Source organism: Cetorhinus maximus, chromosome 14, assembly GCF_964194155.1.
Source record: "Cetorhinus maximus chromosome 14, sCetMax3.hap1.1, whole genome shotgun sequence".
Taxonomy (NCBI): Eukaryota; Metazoa; Chordata; class Chondrichthyes; order Lamniformes; family Cetorhinidae; genus Cetorhinus; species Cetorhinus maximus.
The window spans coordinates 32077960-32091392 of NC_135892.1; positions in this window are offsets into that span (position 1 = coordinate 32077960).

The following is a 13433-nucleotide window of genomic DNA, read 5'->3' on the forward strand; positions in this document are numbered from 1 at the left end:
CCGGACATTCCTTATGAAAGAGAGGAACTATGCCACTGAGTATCTGTTGAATGAATACAATCTTTCAGTAAACAGTAAACAAACAACTCTTAATAGGAACTGCCACCAATGTTCTGCTGCTACCAACTCAGAATTGATTTTAGAAGTTGATATACTATACTAAGTAGCTATTTATAATGTCAAAGTCCAGAAAAATTGTACACATTTGACTGGAAAATCATTGGTTGTTAACTTTCAGCCACACCATTTTCGCATTCCTATTGGCACCAACATTTTTTTAAAAATAAAGACATCATTTACAATAATACTTTCCATAAAACCACTTTGTAATTCATAGGAAGCAAAGGTAAATTTAAAGTTTGTTAGGGGAGTTGATTATTGATCAGCGAAGTTCACTGTTGCTTGTAAACAACAAGCTTGAATATGTGCACACAATGTCACCCTAACAAACCCAAACAACTAGGGCAGAATGTTGCTGTCGGCGAGCAGGGGGCGGGGCCCACTGGCTGATGCGTAAAATGACGCGGGATGACATTGGGCGGAACCCCCGACGTCATCCCGGTCCATTTAAATTTTCAGGAAGGCGGGGGCACAGCAAAATCAGCTGCGGGTCCACCGACCTGTCAATGTCCAATTGAGGCCATTGACAGGATCAATTATACAATTAAAGGACCTGCCCATCCAACCTTAAGGTTGGTGGGCAGGCCAGGAGCCCCGGTGGCAACTAGAAAAAACATGAAACCTCATCCAGCGGCGGGATGAGGTTTCATGTAGGGTTTTTTAAAGTTTAATAAAGTTATTATGTAAATTATGAACGTGTCTCATCTCATGTGACATTGCCACATGAGGGGGACATGTTACGGAATTTTTTTTTTCCTATTTTTCATATTTTGCACAGTGTAAGCGAACTCCTTGAGGCAGCACTTCGCCTCAGGGAGATGTGCGCTCTATCATGCGCATGCGTGAAAGAGCGCATTCTCGCTTTTGGGGAATCCCCCCCGCCTGCACAGGATGCGCATAGCGCTTCCCGCCGGACGTCACGCTGGGCGGGCCTTAATTGGCCCGCCCACATAAAATGGCGGCGGGGCCCGCTTCTCCGGCAGGAATTGGATCCCTGCCCGCCGGAGATTGGGTCGGGCCCACCCGCCCGACAGGCAGAAAATTCTGCCCCTAAAGTTATAAAATAAGTACAGTAAATTAATAACTGCAATAAGCTTGTAAAATTGAAAAATGAATTGAAGTGAGCTGCATGGGAGAATTATAGTAGGAAACAGTGAAGATAAATCTCAGCCAGAAACTTTGAACTCTAATTTAAGTTATTTATGATTCCATTGTCCCTTGTAAAATTGTAAGATGTTGCCAGATTGTAGGAAACAACTGCAAACTGTAACTTGTATCTGATAAAATGTGTGGCAATGTGTGGCCAGCACAACCAAGTAATACTATTGGCCCAATGTTGCTCTTTTGCCCTGCAAAATAGTTTCCTCCTCTGTCTTTTCTTCTTCCTCTCTTCCTTAAGATTCATTCAAAAGCAATTTCTTAGTCAGTATAGCAAGCCCAACAAGGGAAGGGGCATTTCTGGACTTTGTTTTGGGAAATGAAGCTGGGCAGGTGGAAGGGATATCAGTAAGAAAGCATTTTGATGGTAATGATCAAACTTCAATTAACTTTAGCAAAGTTTTGGGAAGGAAAATGATAGACCAAAAATAAAAGTTTTACAGTGGGGAAAGGTTTACTTAGCTGAGATGTGGGGGATTTTAAGGGGTCTGTCAGAGTGGAAAACATGGCATGCAGGGTGATTGAGTTAGGCAGGATGCGAAATTTTGACTTCTCGCTGACAGGTAAAGGTGCAGAGATTTAGTCAGCGCCGTGTTTGCGATGTGGCGGGCCTCATGCCATCCTGGGGTGGGTTTGTACTTGTAACATATTTGCATTCCATGCATATTCATTAATGTAGAACTTTTTTTAATGAAGTCCTACCTTCAAGATAAAGTCAGTGGTGCACGAGAATCTCATTGCACCCAGTTCATGTTTGTTTAAAGGAAGCATGCAACAGTTGGTTTTGTGCAGTTGTGTCTGACATCAGTGGTTTTCCTTGTTAAACTCTGTGCCACAAGGGAGGGGTGCGGGATGGGGGCAGGGGAATGGCAGCTTGCATGGAGGCTCGGGACTGGCAAGTCGATGGTGTTGAATGGGGCCGGGGGCATGCAGGAGTGGAAGTGCAGCATTCTCAGCTGATGCCAGGTTTCAACACTGAAAAGCATCACCCCCTCCTCCCCTACTGCCCCCACAGTGGAATCGCACATGTTTCCTGTGCACACTGCCAGCGCTTTAAATTTTAATTGTAATCAGGTGGGAAATGGGGAAAAAAACAAGAGAGCAGAAGTAGCACAGACTTCTGGTTCTGTCAGCAGGAACAATGCACCACAGACAAAATTACACTTGTGATTTGGAAAAAGCTACTTGATGCAAATGCAAATCAGCATCAGAGCAGACAGCAGCATTCAAAAATGAGTTAAAGAGGTTTCAGAGCAAATATATTCCAATGAAGGAAAAGGACTCTCAAACCTAGACTGACCTGGACATTAAAAAGCATAAAGGGTATAATTAAGCAAAAAAGGGAAGCCTATATCAGTTTTCCAGAACTCAATTCAGCGGAAAGCCGAGAGAAGAATAGAAAATGCAGGGCAGAATTAAAAAGTAAGTTCAGAAAACAAAGAGAGGGCACGATAAAATATTGACAAGTAAGGTGAAAGAAAACCCAAAGGTGTTTGATAAATACATGAAGAACAAGAGGATAATGAAAGAAAGAATAAGGCCTGTTAGAGACCAAAAGGGGGACCTGTACATGGAGGTGGAAGACATGGAAATGGTTGTTGGAGACTAGGACTGAATTTTCGTTTTCGTTTCAAGGCAGGTAGCTTGAGTCAGAAAGTTTCCCCACTAGGTAGACCTGCCACAATTTAAAGGGCTCCATTATACCCAATTTTGTTCCAGGGGGGTGGGGATGGGAAGAGTTGGCCCCACTGATCCTGGATGCAGATCATAGGCAGCCATGGGGACGGCTAAGTGCTGAGGCATATGGTTAGAAGCCCTGCTTCGGTTCTCTAGAAATTCATCCGAGTTGTTTTAGAAGCTGTTAGGCCCTCACTGCTCAACTGCCCACCTACTCCCCATTCCCCCTTACTCATTCCTCCATCATGCACTCCATGCCCCCTCCATGCTGCCTCATACCCTCATGCCACTGCATTCCCCCATGCCCCACATGTCACCTCATACCCAAGTGCCATCTCATACCCCGATATCACTGCATTGCCAATTCATGCCCTCTCCATGCCCTCCATGCCACCTCATACCTCCATGCCACTTCATACCCTTATGCCACCTCTATGGCCACAGACACCGGTATCCATTATGGGCAGACCACAGGAGCCAAGTGGAGATGCATAAAATTAAACTTCTAACAATCTAATAGAGCTCTTACTCAAACTTCTGATGCTGAAAAAAACTCCAATTCATGAAACCCATTCAAAGATCTTAAATCCCCTCAAGTGTTCAATCTGTTATATGAAACAAAGTTCTATTCAGTAATCACATCAAATCCTTTAGTAGACTCTTTAAATTACCAATCAAACTATGAACTCAAAGCCCCCCAATGAGATAAATGCTTTTGTAGCTTTTCAAATTCAGTCAAGCATTTATAATGACTTTCCTGGGAAAATGTAAACAAATAACTCTATTGAAACTACAGAAGCATATGTCTAATGGCTTTCTCTAACCTACATCAGATGGCCTGTCAATCAGCCTAACAGAGGGTTGTTTTTAACTCTAACTGACAGCTTCAGCTGAGATTTAAAAATCTTCAGATCATGACATTTAAACAGACCTTGTCCACCCTTCACAAGCATATATGTCTACTCCATAAATCCGTGACTCCCACACTGCGGGTTAAAGCCCTTGGATTGGTGAAAATGGGGTCTGTTTGAATTCAGCACTCATTTCAGATGGCTGAGTTTGGAATTTCCGCTTGACTGATTCATGTCCCGCCCCTTTCCACCACCCGCAAAAAGGGGTGTCTGTCAGAAATGGGGGTGTGATTGCCATATCCAGGTCCCATTCAAAATTTTTAAAGGCCTCCAGAGTCGACCCAACACCACAAAAATCTGGCCCATGGAGTCGAGATGGCACAGGAGGAGGCCATTCAGCCAATCAAGTCCATGCCAGCTCTCTGTAGAGCAATCCAGTCAGTCCCATTTGACTGCTCTATCCCCATAGTCTGCAAGTTTATTTCCCCCGTGTCTGTCCAATTTCTTTTTGAAATCATTGATCATCTCCATTTCTACCACCCTCAAATGCAGCAAATTCCAGGTCATTACCACTTGCTGCCTAAATGTTCCATCTCACATTCCTCCCTGCTTCGCTTGCCCAAAATTTTAAATGTGTTCCCTAGTCCTTGTACCATCAGCTCATGGGAACAGCTTTTCTTTGCCTACCTTACATAACTCTGTCATAATTTTGTACACACCTATCAGATCACCATCAAAAGTCCTTTGCTCCAAGGAGAACAATCCCAGCTTCCCAAATTTAACCTTGTAGCTAAAATCCTTCATTTCTTGGATCGTTCTGGTAATTCTTCACCCTCTCAAGGATACATCCTTCCAAAGATGTAGCGACCAGAATTAGGTACAATACTCCAGTAGTGGCCTGACTAGAACTTTATAAAGATTCAGCATAGCTTCTCTCCTTTTGTTCTCCATACTTCTATTTATGAAACCCAAGATTCCATATGTTGTGCCAACTACTCGAGGTCCTGCCACCTTCAAAGATCCATGCATATGAACCCCAGGTCCCTCTGTCCCAACACACTCTTTAGAACTGTGACATTAAGGCCAGGATTTTCTGTGCCCACTGGCATCAGGCGTGTTTGGTAGCGTGAGTGGACAATGTGGTGCAATTGGTTTCACTATGGCGTGAAACTGTTCAGCCTGCCAACAGTGGGCCCGGTTTCCCACCATTGGGAACCTCATTGTAATACATCTGCATATCATTATTAGGCCAGCCCGCCAGAATCACTCCCCTTCCCCCCCCGCCCCATTGGATCATGTGTCCACACAGGAAAGCATGCCAACGTCTTTTGCAACAGCACATAAAAGGCATGCACTTGGCAGATAGCACTTTCAGGGAAATCTGGAGGTGAGTACACAACAATGATGTGCAGCACTCACCAGAGTTGCCTATTGGACTTCAAGCTTGAGGAGTGTTTGAGGGGGGGGGGAGGGTGCGGGGCGGTGGTGAAGGGCAGCCCTGCTGTTGAGGGGACTGGTGATGGGGGGGTTAAGGGCAACACTGCCGTTGAATATAGCGCACCAGCATGCAGGGTTGGGGGGGGTAGGGTGGGCGAGGGAAGTGGCCACGTATTAGGGAAACCTGTATAAAGTGACCATTTCACTGCAGCTGAGATAGTTCAGGTGCAACCACATTGATGTGATTTTTTCCTTAGTTCTGGTGAAGAGTCATACGGAATCGAAACGTTAACTGTATTCCCCTCCGCAGATGCTGTCAGACCTGCTGAGTTTTTCCAGGTATTTTTGTTTTTGTTTCGGATTTCCAGCATCCGCAGTTTTTGGCTTTTATATTATATTGATATGGTTAGAGTTGGGCCTCTAGCTTATCTGCCCATTCAAGCAATGCAGAGGCATCAAAGTGCCACCAAGTGCTCCAGAGCTTTTCACCCCGCTGGCACAGACTGCAAAGTCGTGAGTGTTTTAGTTGACTGCAGAACAGTTGGGTGACTGCACACATTGTACAATCTCCTCGCTAAAGCTGCCATGGAGCAGTCACTGGTGGAGGGGTTCACAGCCCCTTCAATGTCAGCATCCGGTTTGGACCAGTCTCCACCATGGTTCAAGCTAACAGCACAGCCTTGCAGTGCGGGTTAGGAGAATGTCTGCGCCTGAGCTGAGAGCACAGCATGCAGTCCAGTGGGTAAAGCTGCTGCCAATTGGTCAGGTGGAGTGGGGGGTGGTGGAGGGAGCTGGATGGGGTATCGGACAGCCATGCAGCGCACTAATCTCTGGCCATCCAAGTGGTGGCCAGCACTCTCCAGGATGCATTAAGGGCCGTCACACTTAACCAGGACAGGTTCTTAGTACACCCATGCTAACCATGTATGTCTCTCTTTCATCCTGTAGGAGAAGTACATCAGGGTCATGGTGCCTGGTGAACTAGTTGTATGCCTACAGGGAGTGAAGATGATGGAGGGGAGAGGGACTGAGGCTGCACAGGGGCAGGAGCAGCAACCTCAGGAAGAAGGGGCAGCTGGGGCTCCCGCACATGCCACCAAAGAGTCACAGCGAGCCATCGCAGGCCGGTGCCAAGCGACACCCAGGGTCTATAGATGCTGCCTTTCATTCCTGCAGGTGGCCAAGAACCAGTGTCACTGAAGACTACGCACGTCTAGGGAATTGGTCAGTCTAATCTGCCAGCTACTGCAAGATTTGGTACCATGGGGACATGGAGGGCATCCATTGGCAGTGGCCATGAAAGTGACCTTGGCACTCAATTTCTACACCAGTGGCTCCTTTCAGGGCTCCATAGGTAACCTCTGTGGGATCTCATAAGCCTCCATCTACAAATGCATCACGGATGCCATTTTTGTGAGGGCACACAACTTTGTGCATTGTGCCCGGGACCAGGACAATCAGGATGCAAGAGCAAATGGATTCGCCCAGATTTTGGGTTTCCCACAGGTGCAGGGTGCAATCAACTGCATTCACACGGCGCTCCGATCTCCATCGCAACACATGGTGAACTACATCAACCGCAAGGGGTTCCACTCACTGAATGTGAAGCTGGTGTGCGACCACCACAGATGCATCCTGTAGGTCTGTGCACAGTTTCCAGGGCATGTCCATGACTCCACATGCTCAGTCAGTCACAGGTCCCTGACGTCTTCCAGGATCCACAAAGCTGCAGGGATGGCTCCTCGGGGACAAGGGCTACCCACAGAGAACATGGCTAATGACACCCATATGGTGGCCTCAGACTGCAGCAGAGCGGTGGTATAATGAGGCTCATGCTGCAGCTCACAACTTGGTGGAGCAGACAACTGGGATGCTGAAAATGAGTTTCCAGTGTCTGTACAGGTCTGGTTGAGCCCTGCAATATAGTTCACAGAGGGTGTCACGTATCATCATCGTCCTCTGTGCCCTTTACAGCCTGGAGCTGCAACGGGGAGAGGAGCTGGCTGAGGAGGAGATGGAGAAGCTGGAGGTTTCCTCCAATGAGGAGGACGCCAATGGGGATGAGGGTGAGGAGTCCTCGGAGGTGACCATGACGAGGATAAGGCCCTTGCACTGGCTAGACAAGGCAAGCATGTTTGGGAGACCCTCATAGCTGCTAGATTTGTGGAGGATGGTGATGACAAGCAATGAGGTGACCCCATAGATCCTCACATCGCATCTGTGAGTGTTTGACTCCAGTCTGGCTTAGGGCAGCATGAATACCCTCTGTGAGAATGCTCCTGTCATGGAGATGCAGTGGAAGTCCTAACAGTCGTTTGATTACAGGAGGATGATGACAACATGCAGTGAGGACACTCCATAGATCTTCACACAGTCCCTGAGAATTTCTGACTCCTGTCTGGCCGAGGGCAGATTGCTTGCGCTCTGTGATTAGGGTCATATCATAGAGATGCAGTCATGAAACTTTAAAAGCATCTGATCCTTTGTCTACCTTCAGTACCTGTCCCCTTCAGGAGCATAGCATCACTGGTCACAGATGCTGAAGAGATGGGAGACAGCCCCATTCTAAAGGTGCTGAGAGCACACAGAAAGAATGACGGAACTCTGTGGCGCCTGCCCACACCATTTTGACAGTAATGACAAGCACTGTCGAGGTGCAGGCATCAGTAATATGTCCAGGGAGTGTGAGGCCGGACCATCACTTTGGTCTAAAGTCTGCACAGAGAAGAGGCCGTGGACTGAGACACCTGCCTTTATCTTGTGCAGGAAGGTTTCACATCTGAGTGACAAAAACACTGCTCATCAGAACAAGGAGCCATATGCAGGGAGACATCCTTGCGAGTTTATTAACCATAGTGAACAGTATGTACAAGTGATTAACACTCATGCCCAGGCTGTGCAACTAATTCCTCTTCACTTTCCTAACCATGCCACTATGTCTTTGTGCTCCCCAGACATCCACAATGGAGGTGGAGGCAGCCTGCTGACTGCAACGCCCTGTCTGTGAAGACCTTGGCGGGCGTCCTCTGGAGGGCCGAGAGTTGGAAGGCCCTGGCCTGCTTTCGGGGTCCTGCTGTGTGGCAGTGACACTATCCACGGCCTGTGGAGATGGAGTTGCTGAGGTCACAGGAAGAGGGGGTTCGGATGGGCTGGACACTCCTGGAGTGACCTGGATGGATGACCCTGGGCTGTGCACCTGTTGATCCTCCACCCTGTGGGTGCCCAAGGGCCCCTGGCTGACTCCTTCAGGAGAAGGGGTAGCTGAAGTGAGATCGAGCTGCCCCGTATCCCTCTCACGTACACACTGTTGGAGGCCAACTATGGCATCAGCGATAGAATTGAGCCCACGCAGCAGTGCAGGAGCGACGTGCTGAACCAAAGTCTCCATGACAGCCGCCATCCTACCAGTGTTGACCTTGGTGCGTTGGCATGCTGGTGATACCACCTCAGAATGAAGGTGGACGGTCTCCTCCATTGTGCCTTGCAATCTGAGGAGTGCAGCGGACATCCCTTCCTGATGTTCCCAAGCTTGCCTTTGCAGCTCCAGCAACTGTGACATGACCGAGTCCAGATGCTCCTCATCTGACTTGGATTCAGCAAATTTCAGGCCTCCAATAGCCCTCCGAGTGCCGGACACCAGGGAAGTCCCTGCCTCTGCTGCTGTGGATCAGACAGTGCGATGTGCTCACCAGATTGTGATCCCGAGGCTATTCTAAATCTAGGCCCAGTCGAGGTGTGTGTCTCTGTGCTGGTGGAGGGTGTGGGTGAGCGCTGTGACGGGACTTCAAGGAGGGTGCCTTCAGATTCCCCTTCAGAGATTTCTTTGGGGCTTGATTGGAGGCCCTGGGTCATGGACTCTGTCGGCTGTTTGGCAGATGTGCCTGCAAAAGCAAGGAGAGATAATTGGTGCATGGGAGTGGCCTGTGAAAGACGACACATCAGTCACAGCATGGTTGTCTGATGGATGTTGCACTGCTGGATTCTCACTTGGTAGAGCAGCGCTGACCTCAGTGTCAGCACAGGACCAGTCCAGGTCATCACCGGCCAGCTGGATGGCTCTGATTTTGAATTCTGTCAGAACTTTGATCTCCGGCATCCCTCCACCTGTCTGCGACCTTTCCCTCCTGTTGTGAGCCAGTTTGTCCTGCATGGATAGAGATGGGGAGAGTGTATCAGGATGCCTGCCAGGCCAGATGATAAGTATGCCTGGCCTGTGTGGGTGGTGAGTGGTCCCATGGAGGGGATGAGGACAATGATGGTGTGTGTGAATGAGTGAATGGTGATGTCCCTTGCACTGGCAGTGAGTGAGGGCCCTGTGGATGTGTGATGGGTTTGTGAGTGTGTCAGCTGAGAGTGATGAAAGGAGTGACTTACCCTGGCAGAACCGAGGAGATCATTCATCCTTTTGCAGCACTGTGTGGCTGTCCTCCTCTGCAGGGCATTTGCATGACTACCACTGCCAATCTAAGCTGGGTTGGCCACGCTGCTGCCCATCCTGCAGCCAGAGCAGGGGTAGAGGACAACCCGACGGGGGTCCATGGCAGCACAGGACCAGTCCAGTTTGTCATGGCCAGCTGGATGGCTCTGTTTTCAAAGTCGGTGAGGCCTTTGGTTTCAGGCATTCCTCCACCAGTCTGCGACCTCTCCCTCTTGTTGTGTGCCAGCTTGTCCTGTATGAATCGAGATGGAGAACATGTAAGCAGAACACCTGCCAGGCGAGATGATAAGTATGGGTGCATGCTGGCATCTGTAGATGGTGAGTGGTCCCATGGGTGGGATGAGGACAATGACTGAGTGTGAGTGAATGGTGATGTCCCTTGAACTGGCAGAGTGAGATCCCTGTGGATGTTTGATGGGTTTATGAGTGTGTGAGTTGAGAGTGATGAGAAGAGTGACTTACCCTGGCAGAACAGAGGAGATCATTTATCCTCTTGCGGTGCTGGATAGCTGTCCTCTTTTGAAGGGTGTTGGCACTGACCACTGCTGCCACTGCCTCCCAAGCCTGGTTAGCCATGCCACTGCCCATCCTGCGGCCAGAGCAGGGGTAGAGGACAGCCCAGCAGGATTCCATGGCATCCAAAAGGCGTTCCAGTGACGTGTCGCTAAACCTGAGGGCTGCAGTCTTCTTGCCTTTCATGGACATCTTCCCTGCAGTAGTCGTGGTCTGGAAACACGGAGATGTGTGCATGCAGCTAGACTTTAAATATGGCACCCGGGGCAATGAAGTGGCGAGGTGATAGCAGGCTGGCGAATTAGAGCCTGCCTGCCATGGAAACAGCATGTTTCCTGGGAATGCATAAATAATATGGCAGGATTGGGACAATAAGGCTTGAAAACCCGCCATTGCGGCCGACAAATCAAATGTCATTTTCCCCACCTGCTACCACACTTAGCGCAAGTCTATATTGCCTCTCTCTATTCCTTCTGCCAAAATCACCTCACACTTATATGTATTAAATTCCATGTGCCACTTACCCGCCCACTCCATGAGCCTATGTCCTGTTGAAGTTGATCAGTATCATCGTCATTGTTTGCCACACTCCTAATTTGGTGTCATTGGGAAATTTTAAAATTTTACTCTGTGTTCCAATATCCAAGTCACTTATATGTATAAATGGTTGTTTGGCAGTAGAGAACTTGAGTGTTGCTGAAAAAAGAGACATGTCAAAACTTTTCATTTTGCACTCAAGACGAAAGATGAGTGCAAGACAAACAGCTTCAACATGTCTCTTTTTCAGCAATACTAATTTATATGTATCAAAATAAGCAGCGGTCTTAGCACTGACCCTTGGGAAACAAGACATTTACCAGCCTCCAGTCTGAAAAAACAGTTTTATGTCCTCTATCAAAGCTGATACTAGTTCTTCTATTCCATGAACCTCAATTTTACTAATCAGTGTTTTATGTGATTCTTTGTCAAATGCTTTCTTCAAATCAATATAGACAACATCCATTCCATTCCCTTCATTAACTTTCTCTGTTACTTCATCAAAAAATTCAAGTAGATGGGTCAAATACTGCCTTTTATAAATCCGTGTTGGCTCTTCCTAATTAACTTAAACCTCTTCAAATATCTGCTAATTATTTTCCCTGATTATTGATTCTAAAGCCTTACCCATTACTGATGTTAAATTGACCAGCCTGTAGTTACTTGGAATGTCCTTACACCCTTTCTTGAACAAGAATGTCATGTCACATTTGTAACTTTCCAATCCACTGACACCTCCCCTGTACCTGTGAACATTCTGTGTCATGAAGATATTAATCCATATAAAGTTATTGGAAATTATTTTAAATTGGACTTGTAGTAGGGTCTGTGTTTCTGGATGTGAGTGTGTGTGTCTTAATTGGATTAAAGCCAACTAGTCTGGGTGCTTTGATGAACAGTAGTTTTGAGATGTTAAACAGTAAGGTAGAGGGTACATTTTGTTGAATAAGCCATTCAAAGGCTGGGGTGAAATCTTGCACCTAGCTATGAGACACCAAGCAATATGTTTATATTACTAATGAAATTGTACAATGAAAGGAGTTTTATTGTTAGAAGAGGTAGAGTTCAAAGGGCCTGGTGATACTATGAGAATTTATATTCAAAGGGAAGGCTAGGTATATAACAGAAAAGAGTTGTGTGTGTGGGTCAGAGGCATGCTGCCTGTAAGCCTACAACAGTGCGAAGGAACCAAATTGAAAGGAACCTCATTTTGAATTCATAAGATAAAGTGTGCTTTGCCTGGTGTATGTTTCAAGTCTATGGGTTATTGTTGCCTTGGTGAAGACTTACCAAGGAGTGTTTAATTTGGGGATTTGTTTAAAAGTTATTATGGTAGTAATTTGTAGACGTATGTATGTGTTTAATTCCTTGTTAAATTAATAAATATTTCATTTAATTTATATAAAAAACCTCTGGAGGCTTGGTGGTTTCATTTTTGAATTCAGAGCTGCATCTCAAACATACCAATTGAAAATATAGATTATGACAGTTGTTTACAGTTTCCCTCTGGGATTTAAAATAACTCAGCCTTTACCAACTGCTGTGTCATAACATTTGCAACTGTCTTCACAAAAGAGGGGGCCGATGCAGATATTGGAGGATGAGTGTGAAATATTGGATAGGACAAACATTACGAGAAAGGAAATTTAAAGGAGTTTAGCATCTTGTTGATAAATTATCAGGTCCAGATCAAATGTATCCCAGGATGCTAAGAGAAGCAAGGAAAGAAATAGCAGAGACTCTGACCATCATTTCCCATTTCCCTCTGGCTATGGATGTGATGCCATAGGACTGGAGGGTTACTAACTGTGTGCTATTGTTTAAAAATGGAGGAAGGAATAGACTGAATTATTATAGGCCAGTTAGCCTAACCTTGGTGGTGAGCAAATTATTGCAAAAAATTCTGAGGAAGAGTATGAATTGTCAATTACAAAAGCAAGGCTAAATCAAGGATAGGGAGCATGGATTTGTTTAAAGGAAGGTCAGATCTAATTAAGTTGATTGAAGTTTTGTGGCGGTAACAAGGATGGTCATTGAGGGAAATGTGTTTAACGCAGTCTATGGATCTGAGCAAGGTTTTTGACAATAACCCACGTGGAAGACTGATTAGAAAAATGAAAATCTTAAGAATCCATGGGTTCTATGGGAAGAATTTTCCCCCCATTGAGGGGGGGGGGAGTTCAGGAGCGGGCAGCTCATTTGCATGCGCCCTAATGAAAGGCACCCGAGCTCATTTATCAATGCGCATGTGCGTGAACCTTCCAGCAAGTTCTTCTGGGCTACAGTGTGCGGCTTGTAGCTGTGATTGGGGGCGCGCCGCCATTTTATGTGGGCGGGCCAATAAAGGCCCTCCCAACGTGACGTCCGCCAGGAAGCACTATGCGCTCCCTGTGCGGGCGGGGGGGATTCGCTAAGCTGGGAGTGCGCTCTTTCGCGCATGTGCTGCCTCAGGGAGATCGGTGCCAACTTTAAAAATGGTACATGTAGAGAAATTAAATTTCCCTGACGTGTCCCCTCATGTGACACTGTCACACGAGTTGGGACCTGTCCATCACTTCCAAGTAAACTTCTATTAAATTTTTAAAAACCTACATGAAACCTCATCCCGCCCCTGGATGAGGTTTCATGCTTTTTCTGAAGCCCGCCAAGGTTCCCGGCCTGCCCGCCAAACTTAAGGTTGGATGGGCAGGCCCATTAACTAG